At 52.3% G+C, this 22,618-nt stretch overlaps 40 non-coding genes across 40 annotated transcripts; 12 read left to right on the top strand and 28 right to left on the bottom strand.

Moving 5' to 3' along the window:
• Positions 1 to 2,152: 2,152 nt before the first annotated feature.
• Positions 2,153 to 2,239, bottom strand: trnay-gua (transfer RNA tyrosine (anticodon GUA)). Its single transcript is given in 2 exon segments — positions 2,153 to 2,188; positions 2,203 to 2,239. It is a non-coding gene; the product is annotated as a tRNA-Tyr (tRNA).
• Positions 2,240 to 2,710: 471 nt separating this feature from the next.
• trnay-gua (transfer RNA tyrosine (anticodon GUA)) lies at positions 2,711 to 2,797 on the bottom strand. Its single transcript is given in 2 exon segments — positions 2,711 to 2,746; positions 2,761 to 2,797. It is a non-coding gene; the product is annotated as a tRNA-Tyr (tRNA).
• A 471-nt stretch (positions 2,798 to 3,268) lies between these two features.
• trnay-gua (transfer RNA tyrosine (anticodon GUA)) lies at positions 3,269 to 3,355 on the bottom strand. The gene is given in 2 exon segments: positions 3,269 to 3,304; positions 3,319 to 3,355. It is a non-coding gene; the product is annotated as a tRNA-Tyr (tRNA).
• Positions 3,356 to 3,826: 471 nt separating this feature from the next.
• Positions 3,827 to 3,913, bottom strand: trnay-gua (transfer RNA tyrosine (anticodon GUA)). Its single transcript is given in 2 exon segments — positions 3,827 to 3,862; positions 3,877 to 3,913. It is a non-coding gene; the product is annotated as a tRNA-Tyr (tRNA).
• A 1,029-nt stretch (positions 3,914 to 4,942) lies between these two features.
• On the bottom strand, positions 4,943 to 5,029 carry trnay-gua (transfer RNA tyrosine (anticodon GUA)). The gene is given in 2 exon segments: positions 4,943 to 4,978; positions 4,993 to 5,029. It is a non-coding gene; the product is annotated as a tRNA-Tyr (tRNA).
• Positions 5,030 to 5,500: 471 nt separating this feature from the next.
• On the bottom strand, positions 5,501 to 5,587 carry trnay-gua (transfer RNA tyrosine (anticodon GUA)). The gene is given in 2 exon segments: positions 5,501 to 5,536; positions 5,551 to 5,587. It is a non-coding gene; the product is annotated as a tRNA-Tyr (tRNA).
• A 471-nt stretch (positions 5,588 to 6,058) lies between these two features.
• Positions 6,059 to 6,145, bottom strand: trnay-gua (transfer RNA tyrosine (anticodon GUA)). Its single transcript is given in 2 exon segments — positions 6,059 to 6,094; positions 6,109 to 6,145. It is a non-coding gene; the product is annotated as a tRNA-Tyr (tRNA).
• A 471-nt stretch (positions 6,146 to 6,616) lies between these two features.
• Positions 6,617 to 6,703, bottom strand: trnay-gua (transfer RNA tyrosine (anticodon GUA)). Its single transcript is given in 2 exon segments — positions 6,617 to 6,652; positions 6,667 to 6,703. It is a non-coding gene; the product is annotated as a tRNA-Tyr (tRNA).
• A 471-nt stretch (positions 6,704 to 7,174) lies between these two features.
• trnay-gua (transfer RNA tyrosine (anticodon GUA)) lies at positions 7,175 to 7,261 on the bottom strand. Its single transcript is given in 2 exon segments — positions 7,175 to 7,210; positions 7,225 to 7,261. It is a non-coding gene; the product is annotated as a tRNA-Tyr (tRNA).
• A 471-nt stretch (positions 7,262 to 7,732) lies between these two features.
• trnay-gua (transfer RNA tyrosine (anticodon GUA)) lies at positions 7,733 to 7,819 on the bottom strand. Its single transcript is given in 2 exon segments — positions 7,733 to 7,768; positions 7,783 to 7,819. It is a non-coding gene; the product is annotated as a tRNA-Tyr (tRNA).
• A 471-nt stretch (positions 7,820 to 8,290) lies between these two features.
• Positions 8,291 to 8,377, bottom strand: trnay-gua (transfer RNA tyrosine (anticodon GUA)). Its single transcript is given in 2 exon segments — positions 8,291 to 8,326; positions 8,341 to 8,377. It is a non-coding gene; the product is annotated as a tRNA-Tyr (tRNA).
• Positions 8,378 to 8,848: 471 nt separating this feature from the next.
• Positions 8,849 to 8,935, bottom strand: trnay-gua (transfer RNA tyrosine (anticodon GUA)). Its single transcript is given in 2 exon segments — positions 8,849 to 8,884; positions 8,899 to 8,935. It is a non-coding gene; the product is annotated as a tRNA-Tyr (tRNA).
• Positions 8,936 to 9,406: 471 nt separating this feature from the next.
• On the bottom strand, positions 9,407 to 9,493 carry trnay-gua (transfer RNA tyrosine (anticodon GUA)). The gene is given in 2 exon segments: positions 9,407 to 9,442; positions 9,457 to 9,493. It is a non-coding gene; the product is annotated as a tRNA-Tyr (tRNA).
• A 1,587-nt stretch (positions 9,494 to 11,080) lies between these two features.
• Positions 11,081 to 11,167, bottom strand: trnay-gua (transfer RNA tyrosine (anticodon GUA)). Its single transcript is given in 2 exon segments — positions 11,081 to 11,116; positions 11,131 to 11,167. It is a non-coding gene; the product is annotated as a tRNA-Tyr (tRNA).
• A 471-nt stretch (positions 11,168 to 11,638) lies between these two features.
• Positions 11,639 to 11,725, bottom strand: trnay-gua (transfer RNA tyrosine (anticodon GUA)). Its single transcript is given in 2 exon segments — positions 11,639 to 11,674; positions 11,689 to 11,725. It is a non-coding gene; the product is annotated as a tRNA-Tyr (tRNA).
• A 1,029-nt stretch (positions 11,726 to 12,754) lies between these two features.
• On the bottom strand, positions 12,755 to 12,841 carry trnay-gua (transfer RNA tyrosine (anticodon GUA)). The gene is given in 2 exon segments: positions 12,755 to 12,790; positions 12,805 to 12,841. It is a non-coding gene; the product is annotated as a tRNA-Tyr (tRNA).
• Positions 12,842 to 13,312: 471 nt separating this feature from the next.
• On the bottom strand, positions 13,313 to 13,399 carry trnay-gua (transfer RNA tyrosine (anticodon GUA)). The gene is given in 2 exon segments: positions 13,313 to 13,348; positions 13,363 to 13,399. It is a non-coding gene; the product is annotated as a tRNA-Tyr (tRNA).
• Positions 13,400 to 13,870: 471 nt separating this feature from the next.
• trnay-gua (transfer RNA tyrosine (anticodon GUA)) lies at positions 13,871 to 13,957 on the bottom strand. Its single transcript is given in 2 exon segments — positions 13,871 to 13,906; positions 13,921 to 13,957. It is a non-coding gene; the product is annotated as a tRNA-Tyr (tRNA).
• Positions 13,958 to 14,986: 1,029 nt separating this feature from the next.
• On the bottom strand, positions 14,987 to 15,073 carry trnay-gua (transfer RNA tyrosine (anticodon GUA)). Its single transcript is given in 2 exon segments — positions 14,987 to 15,022; positions 15,037 to 15,073. It is a non-coding gene; the product is annotated as a tRNA-Tyr (tRNA).
• Positions 15,074 to 15,411: 338 nt separating this feature from the next.
• trnae-cuc (transfer RNA glutamic acid (anticodon CUC)) lies at positions 15,412 to 15,483 on the top strand. The gene has a single exon. It is a non-coding gene; the product is annotated as a tRNA-Glu (tRNA).
• A 61-nt stretch (positions 15,484 to 15,544) lies between these two features.
• trnay-gua (transfer RNA tyrosine (anticodon GUA)) lies at positions 15,545 to 15,631 on the bottom strand. The gene is given in 2 exon segments: positions 15,545 to 15,580; positions 15,595 to 15,631. It is a non-coding gene; the product is annotated as a tRNA-Tyr (tRNA).
• A 338-nt stretch (positions 15,632 to 15,969) lies between these two features.
• trnae-cuc (transfer RNA glutamic acid (anticodon CUC)) lies at positions 15,970 to 16,041 on the top strand. The gene has a single exon. It is a non-coding gene; the product is annotated as a tRNA-Glu (tRNA).
• Positions 16,042 to 16,527: 486 nt separating this feature from the next.
• trnae-cuc (transfer RNA glutamic acid (anticodon CUC)) lies at positions 16,528 to 16,599 on the top strand. The gene has a single exon. It is a non-coding gene; the product is annotated as a tRNA-Glu (tRNA).
• Positions 16,600 to 16,660: 61 nt separating this feature from the next.
• On the bottom strand, positions 16,661 to 16,747 carry trnay-gua (transfer RNA tyrosine (anticodon GUA)). The gene is given in 2 exon segments: positions 16,661 to 16,696; positions 16,711 to 16,747. It is a non-coding gene; the product is annotated as a tRNA-Tyr (tRNA).
• Positions 16,748 to 17,085: 338 nt separating this feature from the next.
• On the top strand, positions 17,086 to 17,157 carry trnae-cuc (transfer RNA glutamic acid (anticodon CUC)). Its single transcript has one exon. It is a non-coding gene; the product is annotated as a tRNA-Glu (tRNA).
• A 61-nt stretch (positions 17,158 to 17,218) lies between these two features.
• Positions 17,219 to 17,305, bottom strand: trnay-gua (transfer RNA tyrosine (anticodon GUA)). The gene is given in 2 exon segments: positions 17,219 to 17,254; positions 17,269 to 17,305. It is a non-coding gene; the product is annotated as a tRNA-Tyr (tRNA).
• A 338-nt stretch (positions 17,306 to 17,643) lies between these two features.
• On the top strand, positions 17,644 to 17,715 carry trnae-cuc (transfer RNA glutamic acid (anticodon CUC)). The gene has a single exon. It is a non-coding gene; the product is annotated as a tRNA-Glu (tRNA).
• A 486-nt stretch (positions 17,716 to 18,201) lies between these two features.
• trnae-cuc (transfer RNA glutamic acid (anticodon CUC)) lies at positions 18,202 to 18,273 on the top strand. The gene has a single exon. It is a non-coding gene; the product is annotated as a tRNA-Glu (tRNA).
• A 61-nt stretch (positions 18,274 to 18,334) lies between these two features.
• trnay-gua (transfer RNA tyrosine (anticodon GUA)) lies at positions 18,335 to 18,421 on the bottom strand. The gene is given in 2 exon segments: positions 18,335 to 18,370; positions 18,385 to 18,421. It is a non-coding gene; the product is annotated as a tRNA-Tyr (tRNA).
• Positions 18,422 to 18,892: 471 nt separating this feature from the next.
• Positions 18,893 to 18,979, bottom strand: trnay-gua (transfer RNA tyrosine (anticodon GUA)). Its single transcript is given in 2 exon segments — positions 18,893 to 18,928; positions 18,943 to 18,979. It is a non-coding gene; the product is annotated as a tRNA-Tyr (tRNA).
• A 338-nt stretch (positions 18,980 to 19,317) lies between these two features.
• On the top strand, positions 19,318 to 19,389 carry trnae-cuc (transfer RNA glutamic acid (anticodon CUC)). Its single transcript has one exon. It is a non-coding gene; the product is annotated as a tRNA-Glu (tRNA).
• Positions 19,390 to 19,450: 61 nt separating this feature from the next.
• Positions 19,451 to 19,537, bottom strand: trnay-gua (transfer RNA tyrosine (anticodon GUA)). Its single transcript is given in 2 exon segments — positions 19,451 to 19,486; positions 19,501 to 19,537. It is a non-coding gene; the product is annotated as a tRNA-Tyr (tRNA).
• A 338-nt stretch (positions 19,538 to 19,875) lies between these two features.
• Positions 19,876 to 19,947, top strand: trnae-cuc (transfer RNA glutamic acid (anticodon CUC)). Its single transcript has one exon. It is a non-coding gene; the product is annotated as a tRNA-Glu (tRNA).
• A 486-nt stretch (positions 19,948 to 20,433) lies between these two features.
• trnae-cuc (transfer RNA glutamic acid (anticodon CUC)) lies at positions 20,434 to 20,505 on the top strand. Its single transcript has one exon. It is a non-coding gene; the product is annotated as a tRNA-Glu (tRNA).
• Positions 20,506 to 20,566: 61 nt separating this feature from the next.
• trnay-gua (transfer RNA tyrosine (anticodon GUA)) lies at positions 20,567 to 20,653 on the bottom strand. The gene is given in 2 exon segments: positions 20,567 to 20,602; positions 20,617 to 20,653. It is a non-coding gene; the product is annotated as a tRNA-Tyr (tRNA).
• Positions 20,654 to 20,991: 338 nt separating this feature from the next.
• Positions 20,992 to 21,063, top strand: trnae-cuc (transfer RNA glutamic acid (anticodon CUC)). The gene has a single exon. It is a non-coding gene; the product is annotated as a tRNA-Glu (tRNA).
• Positions 21,064 to 21,549: 486 nt separating this feature from the next.
• Positions 21,550 to 21,621, top strand: trnae-cuc (transfer RNA glutamic acid (anticodon CUC)). The gene has a single exon. It is a non-coding gene; the product is annotated as a tRNA-Glu (tRNA).
• A 60-nt stretch (positions 21,622 to 21,681) lies between these two features.
• Positions 21,682 to 21,768, bottom strand: trnay-gua (transfer RNA tyrosine (anticodon GUA)). The gene is given in 2 exon segments: positions 21,682 to 21,717; positions 21,732 to 21,768. It is a non-coding gene; the product is annotated as a tRNA-Tyr (tRNA).
• A 338-nt stretch (positions 21,769 to 22,106) lies between these two features.
• Positions 22,107 to 22,178, top strand: trnae-cuc (transfer RNA glutamic acid (anticodon CUC)). The gene has a single exon. It is a non-coding gene; the product is annotated as a tRNA-Glu (tRNA).
• Positions 22,179 to 22,239: 61 nt separating this feature from the next.
• On the bottom strand, positions 22,240 to 22,326 carry trnay-gua (transfer RNA tyrosine (anticodon GUA)). The gene is given in 2 exon segments: positions 22,240 to 22,275; positions 22,290 to 22,326. It is a non-coding gene; the product is annotated as a tRNA-Tyr (tRNA).
• Positions 22,327 to 22,618: the final 292 nt, after the last annotated feature.

Genomic DNA, 22,618 nt, shown 5'->3' with positions numbered 1-22,618 from the left:
GTTGGAGAAACTCTCACTATATCTTAATGAACCCTCTCGGTTTGCGGTTGATGTAGGAGCACTTGTCAATAACCTCTGACCCTGGACTAGCCACTCTGAACGGACACTTCCCATTAGCTACAAGTGTTTGTGTTTACAGAAACCATACATCTAGCCATTCTGACCGGCCACTTCCTATTAGCTACAAGTGTTTATAGAATGCATCACATCTCAGATATTGCACGTTTATCCTAAAATATTCAAATGTATGTGATTTCAAGTGACGCTGTCATAACTAATAGCGCTAAAAATGTTTTCACCGCCAGCAGTGGTGGCTAGCGTCTATGCTAACTGGCTTCTTTGACAAAATAAGAGATATATCTGAATAATACCACCTATTAACTACAAGTGTGTATAGAAAGCATCACATCTCATACATATTATCTTAAACTAATCGAATTTGTGTGATTTCAAGTGACATATCGGTAAAAATATTTTTTCACCGCCAATTTTTCACCGCCAACAGTGGTGGCTAGCTAGCGTTTATGCTAGCGTTTATGCTAACTTAGCTCCTACCTCTAACAGTGGTGGCTAGCTAGCGTTTATGCTAGCGTTTATGCTAACTTACCTCTTTGACAAAATAAGAGGTCTACCTCAATATTTACTGTCCGTTAGCTATTGAAACATTCGAACTATCTGCATTTGATAAAAAAAAGATGTACAACACCTGATGTATCAATTCTCCTGACGTTAGCCAACTTTCCGCAACTGGTGTTGACATTGACACATGAACTTTTGACCCTGAGAGGACTGAGGCAACATGGGATTGTCAACGGTGGATGACGTAGAGCAGAGCGACGAAGGCCGCGAGGGAAAGATTGAAAATGCTCATGTTTGATTGGATTGCAAAACATTGTTCTCGCAATTTAATTGGCTGGCGGGTAGCGAAAAGATGGATTACGCACATCGATTGATTGGATGGCAGTAGAGTGACGAGGGAAAGATTGACGAAGGACATCGATTGGATGCCAAAACCTTGAACTTGACATTTGATTGGGCTTGAAAGATGGAGCGAAAGATTGAGCTAGACACGCCGTTGGACGCCAGATACAGATCTTCCGCCTGCGGGTACCGCCATCGAAGGCCCTGGCGCTGTCATGGGACGCGAAAGCTGGTGGACACGAGAGAGCCGCATGGAAAAGGCCCCTGAAAAGAAATGTGCTCGTTTTGGCGATGAGACGTCTTCAAATAACTCAAACTCTCATCAAAATCAGTCAAATGAATACGACGAGAAAGCACTAGGTAGGTGTCTTTGTTCTGAAAACAATGGCAACTAGATTATTTCATCTTGATTCAAAAGAGCAACGGCCCTTGGTGAGATTTGATTAGATAAACAGTTTCTGCTGTGAAGCCGTCTCCCGCAGCCTGCCCCGCACAGAGCAAGAGCTCAGGTTCACCCGTGTACAGCTCAAGCCCCATGTCTCCCTGGTGGTCTAGTGGTTAGGATTCGGCGCTCTCACCGCCGCGGCCCGGGTTCGATTCCCGGTCAGGGAAAGCTGATTTTTGCCCGGCGTCGGCCTGGACACGGACAAAGACACCACCAAAAAGCATGGCTTCCTTCGAGCCGGAGTCGAACCAGCGACCTAAGGATGGCCGGTTGTTCACCTACAGGCCTCCGCTCTACCAACTGAGCTATCGAAGGCCCTGGCGCTGTCATGGGACGCGAAAGCTGGTGGACACGAGAGAGCCGCATGGAAAAGGCCCCTGAAAAGAAATGTGCTCGTTTTGGCGATGAGACGTCTTCAAATAACTCAAACTCTCATCAAAATCAGTCAAATGAATACGACGAGAAAGCACTAGGTAGGTGTCTTTGTTCTGAAAACAATGGCAACTAGACTATTTCATCTTGATTCAAAAGAGCAACGGCCCTTGGTGAGATTTGATTAGATAAACAGTTTCTGCTGTGAAGCCGTCTCCCGCAGCCTGCCCCGCACAGAGCAAGAGCTCAGGTTCACCCGTGTACAGCTCAAGCCCCATGTCTCCCTGGTGGTCTAGTGGTTAGGATTCGGCGCTCTCACCGCCGCGGCCCGGGTTCGATTCCCGGTCAGGGAAAGCTGATTTTTGCCCGGCGTCGGCCTGGACACGGACAAAGACACCACCAAAAAGCATGGCTTCCTTCGAGCCGGAGTCGAACCAGCGACCTAAGGATGGCCGGTTGTTCACCTACAGTCCTCCGCTCTACCAACTGAGCTATCGAAGGCCCTGGCGCTGTCATGGGACGCGAAAGCTGGTGGACACGAGAGAGCCGCATGGAAAAGGCCCCTGAAAAGAAATGTGCTCGTTTTGGCGATGAGACGTCTTCAAATAACTCAAACTCTCATCAAAATCAGTCAAATGAATACGACGAGAAAGCACTAGGTAGGTGTCTTTGTTCTGAAAACAATGGCAACTAGATTATTTCATCTTGATTCAAAAGAGCAACGGCCCTTGGTGAGATTTGATTAGATAAACAGTTTCTGCTGTGAAGCCGTCTCCCGCAGCCTGCCCCGCACAGAGCAAGAGCTCAGGTGCACCCGTGTACAGCTCAAGCCCCATGTCTCCCTGGTGGTCTAGTGGTTAGGATTCGGCGCTCTCACCGCCGCGGCCCGGGTTCGATTCCCGGTCAGGGAAAGCTGATTTTTGCCCGGCGTCGGCCTGGACACGGACAAAGACACCACCAAAAAGCATGGCTTCCTTCGAGCCGGAGTCGAACCAGCGACCTAAGGATGGCCGGTTGTTCACCTACAGTCCTCCGCTCTACCAACTGAGCTATCGAAGGCCCTGGCGCTGTCATGGGACGCGAAAGCTGGTGGACACGAGAGAGCCGCATGGAAAAGGCCCCTGAAAAGAAATGTGCTCGTTTTGGCGATGAGACGTCTTCAAATAACTCAAACTCTCATCAAAATCAGTCAAATGAATACGACGAGAAAGCACTAGGTAGGTGTCTTTGTTCTGAAAACATTGGCAACTAGATTATTTCATCTTGATTCAAAAGAGCAACGGCCCTTGGTGAGATTTGATTAGATAAACAGTTTCTGCTGTGAAGCCGTCTCCCGCAGCCTGCCCCGCACAGAGCAAGAGCTCAGGTGCACTCGTGTACAGCTCAAGCCCCATGTCTCCCTGGTGGTCTAGTGGTTAGGATTCGGCGCTCTCACCGCCGCGGCCCGGGTTCGATTCCCGGTCAGGGAAAGCTGATTTTTGCCCGGAGTCGGCCTGGACACGGACAAAGACACCACCAAAAAGCATGGCTTCCTTCGAGCCGGAGTCGAACCAGCGACCTAAGGATGGCCGGTTGTTCACCTACAGTCCTCCGCTCTACCAACTGAGCTATCGAAGGCCCTGGCGCTGTCATGGGACGCGAAAGCTGGTGGACACGAGAGAGCCGCATGGAAAAGGCCCCTGAAAAGAAATGTGCTCGTTTTGGCGATGAGACGTCTTCAAATAACTCAAACTCTCATCAAAATCAGTCAAATGAATACGACGAGAAAGCACTAGGTAGGTGTCTTTGTTCTGAAAACAATGGCAACTAGATTATTTCATCTTGATTCAAAAGAGCAACGGCCCTTGGTGAGATTTGATTAGATAAACAGTTTCTGCTGTGAAGCCGTCTCCCGCAGCCTGCCCCGCACAGAGCAAGAGCTCAGGTGCACTCGTGTACAGCTCAAGCCCCATGTCTCCCTGGTGGTCTAGTGGTTAGGATTCGGCGCTCTCACCGCCGCGGCCCGGGTTCGATTCCCGGTCAGGGAAAGCTGATTTTTGCCCGGCGTCGGCCTGGACACGGACAAAGACACCACCAAAAAGCATGGCTTCCTTCGAGCCGGAGTCGAACCAGCGACCTAAGGATGGCCGGTTGTTCACCTACAGTCCTCCGCTCTACCAACTGAGCTATCGAAGGCCCTGGCGCTGTCATGGGACGCGAAAGCTGGTGGACACGAGAGAGCCGCATGGAAAAGGCCCCTGAAAAGAAATGTGCTCGTTTTGGCGATGAGACGTCTTCAAATAACTCAAACTCTCATCAAAATCAGTCAAATGAATACGACGAGAAAGCACTAGGTAGGTGTCTTTGTTCTGAAAACAATGGCAACTAGATTATTTCATCTTGATTCAAAAGAGCAACGGCCCTTGGTGAGATTTGATTAGATAAACAGTTTCTGCTGTGAAGCCGTCTCCCGCAGCCTGCCCCGCACAGAGCAAGAGCTCAGGTGCACTCGTGTACAGCTCAAGCCCCATGTCTCCCTGGTGGTCTAGTGGTTAGGATTCGGCGCTCTCACCGCCGCGGCCCGGATTCGATTCCCGGTCAGGGAAAGCTGATTTTTGCCCGGCGTCGGCCTGGACACGGACAAAGACACCACCAAAAAGCATGGCTTCCTTCGAGCCGGAGTCGAACCAGCGACCTAAGGATGGCCGGTTGTTCACCTACAGTCGTCCGCTCTACCAACTGAGCTATCGAAGGCCCTGGCGCTGTCATGGGACGCGAAAGCTGGTGGACACGAGAGAGCCGCATGGAAAAGGCCCCTGAAAAGAAATGTGCTCGTTTTGGCGATGAGACGTCTTCAAATAACTCAAACTCTCATCAAAATCAGTCAAATGAATACGACGAGAAAGCACTAGGTAGGTGTCTTTGTTCTGAAAACAATGGCAACTAGATTATTTCATCTTGATTCAAAAGAGCAACGGCCCTTGGTGAGATTTGATTAGATAAACAGTTTCTGCTGTGAAGCCGTCTCCCGCAGCCTGCCCCGCACAGAGCAAGAGCTCAGGTTCACCCGTGTACAGCTCAAGCCCCATGTCTCCCTGGTGGTCTAGTGGTTAGGATTCGGCGCTCTCACCGCCGCGGCCCGGGTTCGATTCCCGGTCAGGGAAAGCTGATTTTTGCCCGGCGTGGGCCTGGACACGGACAAAGACACCACCAAAAAGCATGGCTTCCTTCGAGCCGGAGTCGAACCAGCGACCTAAGGATGGCCGGTTGTTCACCTACAGTCCTCCGCTCTACCAACTGAGCTATCGAAGGCCCTGGCGCTGTCATGGGACGCGAAAGCTGGTGGACACGAGAGAGCCGCATGGAAAAGGCCCCTGAAAAGAAATGTGCTCGTTTTGGCGATGAGACGTCTTCAAATAACTCAAACTCTCATCAAAATCAGTCAAATGAATACGACGAGAAAGCACTAGGTAGGTGTCTTTGTTCTGAAAACAATGGCAACTAGATTATTTCATCTTGATTCAAAAGAGCAACGGCCCTTGGTGAGATTTGATTAGATAAACAGTTTCTGCTGTGAAGCCGTCTCCCGCAGCCTGCCCCGCACAGAGCAAGAGCTCAGGTGCACCCGTGTACAGCTCAAGCCCCATGTCTCCCTGGTGGTCTAGTGGTTAGGATTCGGCGCTCTCACCGCCGCGGCCCGGGTTCGATTCCCGGTCAGGGAAAGCTGATTTTTGCCCGGCGTCGGCCTGGACACGGACAAAGACACCACCAAAAAGCATGGCTTCCTTCGAGCCGGAGTCGAACCAGCGACCTAAGGATGGCCGGTTGTTCACCTACAGTCCTCCGCTCTACCAACTGAGCTATCGAAGGCCCTGGCGCTGTCATGGGACGCGAAAGCTGGTGGACACGAGAGAGCCGCATGGAAAAGGCCCCTGAAAAGAAATGTGCTCGTTTTGGCGATGAGACGTCTTCAAATAACTCAAACTCTCATCAAAATCAGTCAAATGAATACGACGAGAAAGCACTAGGTAGGTGTCTTTGTTCTGAAAACAATGGCAACTAGATTATTTCATCTTGATTCAAAAGAGCAACGGCCCTTGGTGAGATTTGATTAGATAAACAGTTTCTGCTGTGAAGCCGTCTCCCGCAGCCTGCCCCGCACAGAGCAAGGGCTCAGGTGCACTCGTGTACAGCTCAAGCCCCATGTCTCCCTGGTGGTCTAGTGGTTAGGATTCGGCGCTCTCACCGCCGCGGCCCGGGTTCGATTCCCGGTCAGGGAAAGCTGATTTTTGCCCGGCGTCGGCCTGGACACGGACAAAGACACCACCAAAAAGCATGGCTTCCTTCGAGCCGGAGTCGAACCAGCGACCTAAGGATGGCCGGTTGTTCACCTACAGTCCTCCGCTCTACCAACTGAGCTATCGAAGGCCCTGGCGCTGTCATGGGACGCGAAAGCTGGTGGACACGAGAGAGCCGCATGGAAAAGGCCCCTGAACAGAAATGTGCTCGTTTTGGCGATGAGACGTCTTCAAATAACTCAAACTCTCATCAAAATCAGTCAAATGAATACGACGAGAAAGCACTAGGTAGGTGTCTTTGTTCTGAAAACAATGGCAACTAGATTATTTCATCTTGATTCAAAAGAGCAACGGCCCTTGGTGAGATTTGATTAGATAAACAGTTTCTGCTGTGAAGCCGTCTCCCGCAGCCTGCCCCGCACAGAGCAAGAGCTCAGGTGCACCCGTGTACAGCTCAAGCCCCATGTCTCCCTGGTGGTCTAGTGGTTAGGATTCGGCGCTCTCACCGCCGCGGCCCGGGTTCGATTCCCGGTCAGGGAAAGCTGATTTTTGCCCGGCGTCGGCCTGGACACGGACAAAGACACCACCAAAAAGCATGGCTTCCTTCGAGCCGGAGTCGAACCAGCGACCTAAGGATGGCCGGTTGTTCACCTACAGTCCTCCGCTCTACCAACTGAGCTATCGAAGGCCCTGGCGCTGTCATGGGACGCGAAAGCTGGTGGACACGAGACAGCCGCATGGAAAAGGCCCCTGAAAAGAAATGTGCTCGTTTTGGCGATGAGACGTCTTCAAATAACTCAAACTCTCATCAAAATCAGTCAAATGAATACGACGAGAAAGCACTAGGTAGGTGTCTTTGTTCTGAAAACAATGGCAACTAGATTATTTCATCTTGATTCAAAAGAGCAACGGCCCTTGGTGAGATTTGATTAGATAAACAGTTTCTGCTGTGAAGCCGTCTCCCGCAGCCTGCCCCGCACAGAGCAAGAGCTCAGGTTCACCCGTGTACAGCTCAAGCCCCATGTCTCCCTGGTGGTCTAGTGGTTAGGATTCGGCGCTCTCACCGCCGCGGCCCGGGTTCGATTCCCGGTCAGGGAAAGCTGATTTTTGCCCGGCGTCGGCCTGGACACGGACAAAGACACCACCAAAAAGCATGGCTTCCTTCGAGCCGGAGTCGAACCAGCGACCTAAGGATGGCCGGTTGTTCACCTACAGTCCTCCGCTCTACCAACTGAGCTATCGAAGGCCCTGGCGCTGTCATGGGACGCGAAAGCTGGTGGACACGAGAGAGCCGCATGGAAAAGGCCCCTGAAAAGAAATGTGCTCGTTTTGGCGATGAGACGTCTTCAAATAACTCAAACTCTCATCAAAATCAGTCAAATGAATACGACGAGAAAGCACTAGGTAGGTGTCTTTGTTCTGAAAACAATGGCAACTAGATTATTTCATCTTGATTCAAAAGAGCAACGGCCCTTGGTGAGATTTGATTAGATAAACAGTTTCTGCTGTGAAGCCGTCTCCCGCAGCCTGCCCCGCACAGAGCAAGGGCTCAGGTGCACTCGTGTACAGCTCAAGCCCCATGTCTCCCTGGTGGTCTAGTGGTTAGGATTCGGCGCTCTCACCGCCGCGGCCCGGGTTCGATTCCCGGTCAGGGAAAGCTGATTTTTGCCCGGCGTCGGCCTGGACACGGACAAAGACACCACCAAAAAGCATGGCTTCCTTCGAGCCGGAGTCGAACCAGCGACCTAAGGATGGCCGGTTGTTCACCTACAGTCCTCCGCTCTACCAACTGAGCTATCGAAGGCCCTGGCGCTGTCATGGGACGCGAAAGCTGGTGGACACGAGAGAGCCGCATGGAAAAGGCCCCTGAACAGAAATGTGCTCGTTTTGGCGATGAGACGTCTTCAAATAACTCAAACTCTCATCAAAATCAGTCAAATGAATACGACGAGAAAGCACTAGGTAGGTGTCTTTGTTCTGAAAACAATGGCAACTAGATTATTTCATCTTGATTCAAAAGAGCAACGGCCCTTGGTGAGATTTGATTAGATAAACAGTTTCTGCTGTGAAGCCGTCTCCCGCAGCCTGCCCCGCACAGAGCAAGAGCTCAGGTGCACCCGTGTACAGCTCAAGCCCCATGTCTCCCTGGTGGTCTAGTGGTTAGGATTCGGCGCTCTCACCGCCGCGGCCCGGGTTCGATTCCCGGTCAGGGAAAGCTGATTTTTGCCCGGCGTCGGCCTGGACACGGACAAAGACACCACCAAAAAGCATGGCTTCCTTCGAGCCGGAGTCGAACCAGCGACCTAAGGATGGCCGGTTGTTCACCTACAGTCCTCCGCTCTACCAACTGAGCTATCGAAGGCCCTGGCGCTGTCATGGGACGCGAAAGCTGGTGGACACGAGACAGCCGCATGGAAAAGGCCCCTGAAAAGAAATGTGCTCGTTTTGGCGATGAGACGTCTTCAAATAACTCAAACTCTCATCAAAATCAGTCAAATGAATACGACGAGAAAGCACTAGGTAGGTGTCTTTGTTCTGAAAACAATGGCAACTAGATTATTTCATCTTGATTCAAAAGAGCAACGGCCCTTGGTGAGATTTGATTAGATAAACAGTTTCTGCTGTGAAGCCGTCTCCCGCAGCCTGCCCCGCACAGAGCAAGAGCTCAGGTTCACCCGTGTACAGCTCAAGCCCCATGTCTCCCTGGTGGTCTAGTGGTTAGGATTCGGCGCTCTCACCGCCGCGGCCCGGGTTCGATTCCCGGTCAGGGAAAGCTGATTTTTGCCCGGCGTCGGCCTGGACACGGACAAAGACACCACCAAAAAGCATGGCTTCCTTCGAGCCGGAGTCGAACCAGCGACCTAAGGATGGCCGGTTGTTCACCTACAGTCCTCCGCTCTACCAACTGAGCTATCGAAGGCCCTGGCGCTGTCATGGGACGCGAAAGCTGGTGGACACGAGAGAGCCGCATGGAAAAGGCCCCTGAAAAGAAATGTGCTCGTTTTGGCGATGAGACGTCTTCAAATAACTCAAACTCTCATCAAAATCAGTCAAATGAATACGACGAGAAAGCACTAGGTAGGTGTCTTTGTTCTGAAAACAATGGCAACTAGATTATTTCATCTTGATTCAAAAGAGCAACGGCCCTTGGTGAGATTTGATTAGATAAACAGTTTCTGCTGTGAAGCCGTCTCCCGCAGCCTGCCCCGCACAGAGCAAGAGCTCAGGTTCACCCGTGTACAGCTCAAGCCCCATGTCTCCCTGGTGGTCTAGTGGTTAGGATTCGGCGCTCTCACCGCCGCGGCCCGGGTTCGATTCCCGGTCAGGGAAAGCTGATTTTTGCCCGGCGTCGGCCTGGACACGGACAAAGACACCACCAAAAAGCATGGCTTCCTTCGAGCCGGAGTCGAACCAGCGACCTAAGGATGGCCGGTTGTTCACCTACAGTCCTCCGCTCTACCAACTGAGCTATCGAAGGCACTGGCGCTGTCATGGGACGCGAAAGCTGGTGGACACGAGAGAGCCGCATGGAAAAGGCCCCTGAAAAGAAATGTGCTCGTTTTGGCGATGAGACGTCTTCAAATAACTCAAACTCTCATCAAAATCAGTCAAATGAATACGACGAGAAAGCACTAGGTAGGTGTCTTTGTTCTGAAAACAATGGCAACTAGATTATTTCATCTTGATTCAAAAGAGCAACGGCCCTTGGTGAGATTTGATTAGATAAACAGTTTCTGCTGTGAAGCCGTCTCCCGCAGCCTGCCCCGCACAGAGCAAGAGCTCAGGTGCACTCGTGTACAGCTCAAGCCCCATGTCTCCCTGGTGGTCTAGTGGTTAGGATTCGGCGCTCTCACCGCCGCGGCCCGGGTTCGATTCCCGGTCAGGGAAAGCTGATTTTTGCCCGGCGTCGGCCTGGACACGGACAAAGACACCACCAAAAAGCATGGCTTCCTCCGAGCCGGAGTCGAACCAGCGACCTAAGGATGGCCGGTTGTTCACCTACAGTCCTCCGCTCTACCAACTGAGCTATCGAAGGCCCTGGCGCTGTCATGGGACGCGAAAGCTGGTGGACACGAGAGAGCCGCATGGAAAAGGCCCCTGAAAAGAAATGTGCTCGTTTTGGCGATGAGACGTCTTCAAATAACTCAAACTCTCATCAAAATCAGTCAAATGAATACGACGAGAAAGCACTAGGTAGGTGTCTTTGTTCTGAAAACAATGGCAACTAGATTATTTCATCTTGATTCAAAAGAGCAACGGCCCTTGGTGAGATTTGATTAGATAAACAGTTTCTGCTGTGAAGCCGTCTCCCGCAGCCTGCCCCGCACAGAGCAAGAGCTCAGGTTCACCCGTGTACAGCTCAAGCCCCATGTCTCCCTGGTGGTCTAGTGGTTAGGATTCGGCGCTCTCACCGCCGCGGCCCGGGTTCGATTCCCGGTCAGGGAAAGCTGATTTTTGCCCGGCGTCGGCCTGGACACGGACAAAGACACCACCAAAAAGCATGGCTTCCTCCGAGCCGGAGTCGAACCAGCGACCTAAGGATGGCCGGTTGTTCACCTACAGTCCTCCGCTCTACCAACTGAGCTATCGAAGGCCCTGGCGCTGTCATGGGACGCGAAAGCTGGTGGACACGAGAGAGCCGCATGGAAAAGGCCCCTGAAAAGAAATGTGCTCGTTTTGGCGATGAGACGTCTTCAAATAACTCAAACTCTCATCAAAATCAGTCAAATGAATACGACGAGAAAGCACTAGGTAGGTGTCTTTGTTCTGAAAACAATGGCAACTAGATTATTTCATCTTGATTCAAAAGAGCAACGGCCCTTGGTGAGATTTGATTAGATAAACAGTTTCTGCTGTGAAGCCGTCTCCCGCAGCCTGCCCCGCACAGAGCAAGAGCTCAGGTTCACCCGTGTACAGCTCAAGCCCCATGTCTCCCTGGTGGTCTAGTGGTTAGGATTCGGCGCTCTCACCGCCGCGGCCCGGGTTCGATTCCCGGTCAGGGAAAGCTGATTTTTGCCCGGCGTCGGCCTGGACACGGACAAAGACACCACCAAAAAGCATGGCTTCCTTCGAGCCGGAGTCGAACCAGCGACCTAAGGATGGCCGGTTGTTCACCTACAGTCCTCCGCTCTACCAACTGAGCTATCGAAGGCACTGGCGCTGTCATGGGACGCGAAAGCTGGTGGACACGAGAGAGCCGCATGGAAAAGGCCCCTGAAAAGAAATGTGCTCGTTTTGGCGATGAGACGTCTTCAAATAACTCAAACTCTCATCAAAATCAGTCAAATGAATACGACGAGAAAGCACTAGGTAGGTGTCTTTGTTCTGAAAACAATGGCAACTAGATTATTTCATCTTGATTCAAAAGAGCAACGGCCCTTGGTGAGATTTGATTAGATAAACAGTTTCTGCTGTGAAGCCGTCTCCCGCAGCCTGCCCCGCACAGAGCAAGAGCTCAGGTTCACCCGTGTACAGCTCAAGCCCCATGTCTCCCTGGTGGTCTAGTGGTTAGGATTCGGCGCTCTCACCGCCGCGGCCCGGGTTCGATTCCCGGTCAGGGAAAGCTGATTTTTGCCCGGCGTCGGCCTGGACACGGACAAAGACACCACCAAAAAGCATGGCTTCCTTCGAGCCGGAGTCGAACCAGCGACCTAAGGATGGCCGGTTGTTCACCTACAGTCCTCCGCTCTACCAACTGAGCTATCGAAGGCCCTGGCGCTGTCATGGGACGCGAAAGCTGGTGGACACGAGAGAGCCGCATGGAAAAGGCCGCTGAAAAGAAATGTGCTCGTTTTGGCGATGAGACGTCTTCAAATAACTCAAACTCTCATCAAAATCAGTCAAATGAATACGACGAGAAAGCACTAGGTAGGTGTCTTTGTTCTGAAAACAATGGCAACTAGATTATTTCATCTTGATTCAAAAGAGCAACGGCCCTTGGTGAGATTTGATTAGATAAACAGTTTCTGCTGTGAAGCCGTCTCCCGCAGCCTGCCCCGCACAGAGCAAGAGCTCAGGTGCACTCGTGTACAGCTCAAGCCCCATGTCTCCCTGGTGGTCTAGTGGTTAGGATTCGGCGCTCTCACCGCCGCGGCCCGGGTTCGATTCCCGGTCAGGGAAAGCTGATTTTTGCCCGGCGTCGGCCTGGACACGGACAAAGACACCACCAAAAAGCATGGCTTCCTCCGAGCCGGAGTCGAACCAGCGACCTAAGGATGGCCGGTTGTTCACCTACAGTCCTCCGCTCTACCAACTGAGCTATCGAAGGCCCTGGCGCTGTCATGGGACGCGAAAGCTGGTGGACACGAGAGAGCCGCATGGAAAAGGCCCCTGAAAAGAAATGTGCTCGTTTTGGCGATGAGACGTCTTCAAATAACTCAAACTCTCATCAAAATCAGTCAAATGAATACGACGAGAAAGCACTAGGTAGGTGTCTTTGTTCTGAAAACAATGGCAACTAGATTATTTCATCTTGATTCAAAAGAGCAACGGCCCTTGGTGAGATTTGATTAGATAAACAGTTTCTGCTGTGAAGCCGTCTCCCGCAGCCTGCCCCGCACAGAGCAAGAGCTCAGGTTCACCCGTGTACAGCTCAAGCCCCATGTCTCCCTGGTGGTCTAGTGGTTAGGATTCGGCGCTCTCACCGCCGCGGCCCGGGTTCGATTCCCGGTCAGGGAAAGCTGATTTTTGCCCGGCGTCGGCCTGGACACGGACAAAGACACCACCAAAAAGCATGGCTTCCTTCGAGCCGGAGTCGAACCAGCGACCTAAGGATGGCCGGTTGTTCACCTACAGTCCTCCGCTCTACCAACTGAGCTATCGAAGGCCCTGGCGCTGTCATGGGACGCGAAAGCTGGTGGACACGAGAGAGCCGCATGGAAAAGGCCCCTGAAAAGAAATGTGCTCGTTTTGGCGATGAGACGTCTTCAAATAACTCAAACTCTCATCAAAATCAGTCAAATGAATACGACGAGAAAGCACTAGGTAGGTGTCTTTGTTCTGAAAACAATGGCAACTAGATTATTTCATCTTGATTCAAAAGAGCAACGGCCCTTGGTGAGATTTGATTAGATAAACAGTTTCTGCTGTGAAGCCGTCTCCCGCAGCCTGCCCCGCACAGAGCAAGAGCTCAGGTGCACTCGTGTACAGCTCAAGCCCCATGTCTCCCTGGTGGTCTAGTGGTTAGGATTCGGCGCTCTCACCGCCGCGGCCCGGGTTCGATTCCCGGTCAGGGAAAGCTGATTTTTGCCCGGCGTCGGCCTGGACACGGACAAAGACACCACCAAAAAGCATGGCTTCCTTCGAGCCGGAGTCGAACCAGCGACCTAAGGATGGCCGGTTGTTCACCTACAGTCCTCCGCTCTACCAACTGAGCTATCGAAGGCCCTGGCGCTGTCATGGGACGCGAAAGCTGGTGGACACGAGAGAGCCGCATGGAAAAGGCCCCTGAAAAGAAATGTGCTCGTTTTGGCGATGAGACGTCTTCAAATAACTCAAACTCTCATCAAAATCAGTCAAATGAATACGACGAGAAAGCACTAGGTAGGTGTCTTTGTTCTGAAAACAATGGCAACTAGATTATTTCATCTTGATTCAAAAGAGCAACGGCCCTTGGTGAGATTTGATTAGATAAACAGTTTCTGCTGTGAAGCCGTCTCCCGCAGCCTGCCCCGCACAGAGCAAGGGCTCAGGTGCACTCGTGTACAGCTCAAGCCCCATGTCTCCCTGGTGGTCTAGTGGTTAGGATTCGGCGCTCTCACCGCCGCGGCCCGGGTTCGATTCCCGGTCAGGGAAAGCTGATTTTTGCCCGGCGTCGGCCTGGACACGGACAAAGACACCACCAAAAAGCATGGCTTCCTTCGAGCCGGAGTCGAACCAGCGACCTAAGGATGGCCGGTTGTTCACCTACAGTCCTCCGCTCTACCAACTGAGCTATCGAAGGCCCTGGCGCTGTCATGGGACGCGAAAGCTGGTGGACACGAGAGAGCCGCATGGAAAAGGCCCCTGAACAGAAATGTGCTCGTTTTGGCGATGAGACGTCTTCAAATAACTCAAACTCTCATCAAAATCAGTCAAATGAATACGACGAGAAAGCACTAGGTAGGTGTCTTTGTTCTGAAAACAATGGCAACTAGATTATTTCATCTTGATTCAAAAGAGCAACGGCCCTTGGTGAGATTTGATTAGATAAACAGTTTCTGCTGTGAAGCCGTCTCCCGCAGCCTGCCCCGCACAGAGCAAGAGCTCAGGTTCACCCGTGTACAGCTCAAGCCCCATGTCTCCCTGGTGGTCTAGTGGTTAGGATTCGGCGCTCTCACCGCCGCGGCCCGGGTTCGATTCCCGGTCAGGGAAAGCTGATTTTTGCCCGGCGTCGGCCTGGACACGGACAAAGACACCACCAAAAAGCATGGCTTCCTTCGAGCCGGAGTCGAACCAGCGACCTAAGGATGGCCGGTTGTTCACCTACAGTCGTCCGCTCTACCAACTGAGCTATCGAAGGCCCTGGCGCTGTCATGGGACGCGAAAGCTGGTGGACACGAGAGAGCCGCATGGAAAAGGCCCCTGAAAAGAAATGTGCTCGTTTTGGCGATGAGACGTCTTCAAATAACTCAAACTCTCATCAAAATCAGTCAAATGAATACGACGAGAAAGCACTAGGTAGGTGTCTTTGTTCTGAAAACAATGGCAACTAGATTATTTCATCTTGATTCAAAAGAGCAACGGCCCTTGGTGAGATTTGATTAGATAAACAGTTTCTGCTGTGAAGCCGTCTCCCGCAGCCTGCCCCGCACAGAGCAAGAGCTCAGGTTCACCCGTGTACAGCTCAAGCCCCATGTCTCCCTGGTGGTCTAGTGGTTAGGATTCGGCGCTCTCACCGCCGCGGCCCGGGTTCGATTCCCGGTCAGGGAAAGCTGATTTTTGCCCGGCGTGGGCCTGGACACGGACAAAGACACCACCAAAAAGCATGGCTTCCTTCGAGCCGGAGTCGAACCAGCGACCTAAGGATGGCCGGTTGTTCACCTACAGTCCTCCGCTCTACCAACTGAGCTATCGAAGGCCCTGGCGCTGTCATGGGACGCGAAAGCTGGTGGACACGAGAGAGCCGCATGGAAAAGGCCCCTGAAAAGAAATGTGCTCGTTTTGGCGATGAGACGTCTTCAAATAACTCAAACTCTCATCAAAATCAGTCAAATGAATACGACGAGAAAGCACTAGGTAGGTGTCTTTGTTCTGAAAACAATGGCAACTAGATTATTTCATCTTGATTCGAAAGAGCAACGGCCCTTGGTGAGATTTGATTAGATAAACAGTTTCTGCTGTGAAGCCGTCTCCCGCAGCCTGCCCCGCACAGAGCAAGAGCTCAGGTGCACTCGTGTACAGCTCAAGCCCCATGTTTCCCTGGTGGTCTAGTGGTTAGGATTCGGCGCTCTCACCGCCGCGGCCCGGGTTCGATTCCCGGTCAGGGAAAGCTGATTTTTGCCCGGCGTCGGCCTGGACACGGACAAAGACACCACCAAAAAGCATGGCTTCCTTCGAGCCGGAGTCGAACCAGCGACCTAAGGATGGCCGGTTGTTCACCTACAGTCCTCCGCTCTACCAACTGAGCTATCGAAGGCCCTGGCGCTGTCATGGGACGCGAAAGCTGGTGGACACGAGAGAGCCGCATGGAAAAGGCCCCTGAAAAGAAATGTGCTCGTTTTGGCGATGAGACGTCTTCAAATAACTCAAACTCTCATCAAAATCAGTCAAATGAATACGACGAGAAAGCACTAGGTAGGTGTCTTTGTTCTGAAAACAATGGCAACTAGATTATTTCATCTTGATTCAAAAGAGCAACGGCCCTTGGTGAGATTTGATTAGATAAACAGTTTCTGCTGTGAAGCCGTCTCCCGCAGCCTGCCCCGCACAGAGCAAGAGCTCAGGTGCACTCGTGTACAGCTCAAGCCCCATGTCTCCCTGGTGGTCTAGTGGTTAGGATTCGGCGCTCTCACCGCCGCGGCCCGGGTTCGATTCCCGGTCAGGGAAAGCTGATTTTTGCCCGGCGTCGGCCTGGACACGGACAAAGACACCACCAAAAAGCATGGCTTCCTCCGAGCCGGAGTCGAACCAGCGACCTAAGGATGGCCGGTTGTTCACCTACAGTCCTCCGCTCTACCAACTGAGCTATCGAAGGCCCTGGCGCTGTCATGGGACGCGAAAGCTGGTGGACACGAGAGAGCCGCATGGAAAAGGCCCCTGAAAAGAAATGTGCTCGTTTTGGCGATGAGACGTCTTCAAATAACTCAAACTCTCATCAAAATCAGTCAAATGAATACGACGAGAAAGCACTAGGTAGGTGTCTTTGTTCTGAAAACAATGGCAACTAGATTATTTCATCTTGATTCAAAAGAGCAACGGCCCTTGGTGAGATTTGATTAGATAAACAGTTTCTGCTGTGAAGCCGTCTCCCGCAGCCTGCCCCGCACAGAGCAAGAGCTCAGGTTCACCCGTGTACAGCTCAAGCCCCATGTCTCCCTGGTGGTCTAGTGGTTAGGATTCGGCGCTCTCACCGCCGCGGCCCGGGTTCGATTCCCGGTCAGGGAAAGCTGATTTTTGCCCGGCGTCGGCCTGGACACGGACAAAGACACCACCAAAAAGCATGGCTTCCTTCGAGCCGGAGTCGAACCAGCGACCTAAGGATGGCCGGTTGTTCACCTACAGTCCTCCGCTCTACCAACTGAGCTATCGAAGGCCCTGGCGCTGTCATGGGACGCGAAAGCTGGTGGACACGAGAGAGCCGCATGGAAAAGGCCCCTGAAAAGAAATGTGCTCGTTTTGGCGATGAGACGTCTTCAAATAACTCAAACTCTCATCAAAATCAGTCAAATGAATACGACGAGAAAGCACTAGGTAGGTGTCTTTGTTCTGAAAACAATGGCAACTAGATTATTTCATCTTGATTCGAAAGAGCAACGGCCCTTGGTGAGATTTGATTAGATAAACAGTTTCTGCTGTGAAGCCGTCTCCCGCAGCCTGCCCCGCACAGAGCAAGAGCTCAGGTGCACTCGTGTACAGCTCAAGCCCCATGTTTCCCTGGTGGTCTAGTGGTTAGGATTCGGCGCTCTCACCGCCGCGGCCCGGGTTCGATTCCCGGTCAGGGAAAGCTGATTTTTGCCCGGCGTCGGCCTGGACACGGACAAAGACACCACCAAAAAGCATGGCTTCCTTCGAGCCGGAGTCGAACCAGCGACCTAAGGATGGCCGGTTGTTCACCTACAGTCCTCCGCTCTACCAACTGAGCTATCGAAGGCCCTGGCGCTGTCATGGGACGCGAAAGCTGGTGGACACGAGAGAGCCGCATGGAAAAGGCCCCTGAAAAGAAATGTGCTCGTTTTGGCGATGAGACGTCTTCAAATAACTCAAACTCTCATCAAAATCAGTCAAATGAATACGACGAGAAAGCACTAGGTAGGTGTCTTTGTTCTGAAAACAATGGCAACTAGATTATTTCATCTTGATTCAAAAGAGCAACGGCCCTTGGTGAGATTTGATTAGATAAACAGTTTCTGCTGTGAAGCCGTCTCCCGCAGCCTGCCCCGCACAGAGCAAGAGCTCAGGTGCACTCGTGTACAGCTCAAGCCCCATGTCTCCCTGGTGGTCTAGTGGTTAGGATTCGGCGCTCTCACCGCCGCGGCCCGGGTTCGATTCCCGGTCAGGGAAAGCTGATTTTTGCCCGGCGTCGGCCTGGACACGGACAAAGACACCACCAAAAAGCATGGCTTCCTCCGAGCCGGAGTCGAACCAGCGACCTAAGGATGGCCGGTTGTTCACCTACAGTCCTCCGCTCTACCAACTGAGCTATCGAAGGCCCTGGCGCTGTCATGGGACGCGAAAGCTGGTGGACACGAGAGAGCCGCATGGAAAAGGCCCCTGAAAAGAAATGTGCTCGTTTTGGCGATGAGACGTCTTCAAATAACTCAAACTCTCATCAAAATCAGTCAAATGAATACGACGAGAAAGCACTAGGTAGGTGTCTTTGTTCTGAAAACAATGGCAACTAGATTATTTCATCTTGATTCAAAAGAGCAACGGCCCTTGGTGAGATTTGATTAGATAAACAGTTTCTGCTGTGAAGCCGTCTCCCGCAGCCTGCCCCGCACAGAGCAAGAGCTCAGGTTCACCCGTGTACAGCTCAAGCCCCATGTCTCCCTGGTGGTCTAGTGGTTAGGATTCGGCGCTCTCACCGCCGCGGCCCGGGTTCGATTCCCGGTCAGGGAAAGCTGATTTTTGCCCGGCGTCGGCCTGGACACGGACAAAGACACCACCAAAAAGCATGGCTTCCTTCGAGCCGGAGTCGAACCAGCGACCTAAGGATGGCCGGTTGTTCACCTACAGTCCTCCGCTCTACCAACTGAGCTATCGAAGGCCCTGGCGCTGTCATGGGACGCGAAAGCTGGTGGACACGAGAGAGCCGCATGGAAAAGGCCCCTGAAAAGAAATGTGCTCGTTTTGGCGATGAGACGTCTTCAAATAACTCAAACTCTCATCAAAATCAGTCAAATGAATACGACGAGAAAGCACTAGGTAGGTGTCTTTGTTCTGAAAACAATGGCAACTAGATTATTTCATCTTGATTCAAAAGAGCAACGGCCCTTGGTGAGATTTGATTAGATAAACAGTTTCTGCTGTGAAGCCGTCTCCCGCAGCCTGCCCCGCACAGAGCAAGAGCTCAGGTTCACCCGTGTACAGCTCAAGCCCCATGTCTCCCTGGTGGTCTAGTGGTTAGGATTCGGCGCTCTCACCGCCGCGGCCCGCGTTCGATTCCCGGTCAGGGAAAGCTGATTTTTGCCCGGCGTCGGCCTGGACACGGACAAAGACACCACCAAAAAGCATGGCTTCCTTCGAGCCGGAGTCGAACCAGCGACCTAAGGATGGCCGGTTGTTCACCTACAGTCCTCCGCTCTACCAACTGAGCTATCGAAGGCCCTGGCGCTGTCATGGGACGCGAAAGCTGGTGGACACGAGAGAGCCGCATGGAAAAGGCCCCTGAAAAGAAATGTGCTCGTTTTGGCGATGAGACGTCTTCAAATAACTCAAACTCTCATCAAAATCAGTCAAATGAATACGACGAGAAAGCACTAGGTAGGTGTCTTTGTTCTGAAAACAATGGCAACTAGATTATTTCATCTTGATTCAAAAGAGCAACGGCCCTTGGTGAGATTTGATTAGATAAACAGTTTCTGCTGTGAAGCCGTCTCCCGCAGCCTGCCCCGCACAGAGCAAGAGCTCAGGTGCACCCGTGTACAGCTCAAGCCCCATGTCTCCCTGGTGGTCTAGTGGTTAGGATTCGGCGCTCTCACCGCCGCGGCCCGGGTTCGATTCCCGGTCAGGGAAAGCTGATTTTTGCCCGGCGTCGGCCTGGACACGGACAAAGACACCACCAAAAAGCATGGCTTCCTTCGAGCCGGAGTCGAACCAGCGACCTAAGGATGGCCGGTTGTTCACCTACAGTCCTCCGCTCTACCAACTGAGCTATCGAAGGCCCTGGCGCTGTCATGGGACGCGAAAGCTGGTGGACACGAGAGAGCCGCATGGAAAAGGCCCCTGAAAAGAAATGTGCTCGTTTTGGCGATGAGACGTCTTCAAATAACTCAAACTCTCATCAAAATCAGTCAAATGAATACGACGAGAAAGCACTAGGTAGGTGTCTTTGTTCTGAAAACAATGGCAACTAGATTATTTCATCTTGATTCAAAAGAGCAACGGCCCTTGGTGAGATTTGATTAGATAAACAGTTTCTGCTGTGAAGCCGTCTCCCGCAGCCTGCCCCGCACAGAGCAAGAGCTCAGGTTCACCCGTGTACAGCTCAAGCCCCATGTCTCCCTGGTGGTCTAGTGGTTAGGATTCGGCGCTCTCACCGCCGCGGCCCGGGTTCGATTCCCGGTCAGGGAAAGCTGATTTTTGCCCGGCGTCGGCCTGGACACGGACAAAGACACCACCAAAAAGCATGGCTTCCTTCGAGCCGGAGTCGAACCAGCGACCTAAGGATGGCCGGTTGTTCACCTACAGTCGTCCGCTCTACCAACTGAGCTATCGAAGGCCCTGGCGCTGTCATGGGACGCGAAAGCTGGTGGACACGAGAGAGCCGCATGGAAAAGGCCCCTGAAAAGAAATGTGCTCGTTTTGGCGATGAGACGTCTTCAAATAACTCAAACTCTCATCAAAATCAGTCAAATGAATACGACGAGAAAGCACTAGGTAGGTGTCTTTGTTCTGAAAACAATGGCAACTAGATTATTTCATCTTGATTCAAAAGAGCAACGGCCCTTGGTGAGATTTGATTAGATAAACAGTTTCTGCTGTGAAGCCGTCTCCCGCAGCCTGCCCCGCACAGAGCAAGAGCTCAGGTTCACCCGTGTACAGCTCAAGCCCCATGTCTCCCTGGTGGTCTAGTGGTTAGGATTCGGCGCTCTCACCGCCGCGGCCCGGGTTCGATTCCCGGTCAGGGAAAGCTGATTTTTGCCCGGCGTCGGCCTGGACACGGACAAAGACACCACCAAAAAGCATGGCTTCCTTCGAGCCGGAGTCGAACCAGCGACCTAAGGATGGCCGGTTGTTCACCTACAGTCCTCCGCTCTACCAACTGAGCTATCGAAGGCCCTGGCGCTGTCATGGGACGCGAAAGCTGGTGGACACGAGAGAGCCGCATGGAAAAGGCCCCTGAAAAGAAATGTGCTCGTTTTGGCGATGAGACGTCTTCAAATAACTCAAACTCTCATCAAAATCAGTCAAATGAATACGACGAGAAAGCACTAGGTAGGTGTCTTTGTTCTGAAAACAATGGCAACTAGATTATTTCATCTTGATTCGAAAGAGCAACGGCCCTTGGTGAGATTTGATTAGATAAACAGTTTCTGCTGTGAAGCCGTCTCCCGCAGCCTGCCCCGCACAGAGCAAGAGCTCAGGTTCACCCGTGTACAGCTCAAGCCCCATGTCTCCCTGGTGGTCTAGTGGTTAGGATTCGGCGCTCTCACCGCCGCGGCCCGGGTTCGATTCCCGGTCAGGGAAAGCTGATTTTTGCCCGGCGTCGGCCTGGACACGGACAAAGACACCACCAAAAAGCATGGCTTCCTTCGAGCCGGAGTCGAACCAGCGACCTAAGGATGGCCGGTTGTTCACCTACAGTCGTCCGCTCTACCAACTGAGCTATCGAAGGCCCTGGCGCTGTCATGGGACGCGAAAGCTGGTGGACACGAGAGAGCCGCATGGAAAAGGCCCCTGAAAAGAAATGTGCTCGTTTTGGCGATGAGACGTCTTCAAATAACTCAAACTCTCATCAAAATCAGTCAAATGAATACGACGAGAAAGCACTAGGTAGGTGTCTTTGTTCTGAAAACAATGGCAACTAGATTATTTCATCTTGATTCAAAAGAGCAACGGCCCTTGGTGAGATTTGATTAGATAAACAGTTTCTGCTGTGAAGCCGTCTCCCGCAGCCTGCCCCGCACAGAGCAAGAGCTCAGGTTCACCCGTGTACAGCTCAAGCCCCATGTCTCCCTGGTGGTCTAGTGGTTAGGATTCGGCGCTCTCACCGCCGCGGCCCGGGTTCGATTCCCGGTCAGGGAAAGCTGATTTTTCCCGGCGTGGGCCTGGACACGGACAAAGACACCACCAAAAAGCATGGCTTCCTTCGAGCCGGAGTCGAACCAGCGACCTAAGGATGGCCGGTTGTTCACCTACAGTCCTCCGCTCTACCAACTGAGCTATCGAAGGCCCTGGCGCTGTCATGGGACGCGAAAGCTGGTGGACACGAGAGAGCCGCATGGAAAAGGCCCCTGAAAAGAAATGTGCTCGTTTTGGCGATGAGACGTCTTCAAATAACTCAAACTCTCATCAAAATCAGTCAAATGAATACGACGAGAAAGCACTAGGTAGGTGTCTTTGTTCTGAAAACAATGGCAACTAGATTATTTCATCTTGATTCGAAAGAGCAACGGCCCTTGGTGAGATTTGATTAGATAAACAGTTTCTGCTGTGAAGCCGTCTCCCGCAGCCTGCCCCGCACAGAGCAAGAGCTCAGGTGCACTCGTGTACAGCTCAAGCCCCATGTTTCCCTGGTGGTCTAGTGGTTAGGATTCGGCGCTCTCACCGCCGCGGCCCGGGTTCGATTCCCGGTCAGGGAAAGCTGATTTTTGCCCGGCGTCGGCCTGGACACGGACAAAGACACCACCAAAAAGCATGGCTTCCTTCGAGCCGGAGTCGAACCAGCGACCTAAGGATGGCCGGTTGTTCACCTACAGTCCTCCGCTCTACCAACTGAGCTATCGAAGGCCCTGGCGCTGTCATGGGACGCGAAAGCTGGTGGACACGAGAGAGCCGCATGGAAAAGGCCCCTGAAAAGAAATGTGCTCGTTTTGGCGATGAGACGTCTTCAAATAACTCAAACTCTCATCAAAATCAGTCAAATGAATACGACGAGAAAGCACTAGGTAGGTGTCTTTGTTCTGAAAACAATGGCAACTAGATTATTTCATCTTGATTCAAAAGAGCAACGGCCCTTGGTGAGATTTGATTAGATAAACAGTTTCTGCTGTGAAGCCGTCTCCCGCAGCCTGCCCCGCAC

The sequence above is a fragment of the Sardina pilchardus genome, chromosome 6 (genome assembly GCF_963854185.1).
Source record: "Sardina pilchardus chromosome 6, fSarPil1.1, whole genome shotgun sequence".
NCBI lineage: Eukaryota > Metazoa > Chordata > Actinopteri > Clupeiformes > Clupeidae > Sardina > Sardina pilchardus.
This window is presented reverse-complemented; position numbering and strand designations above follow the sequence as displayed.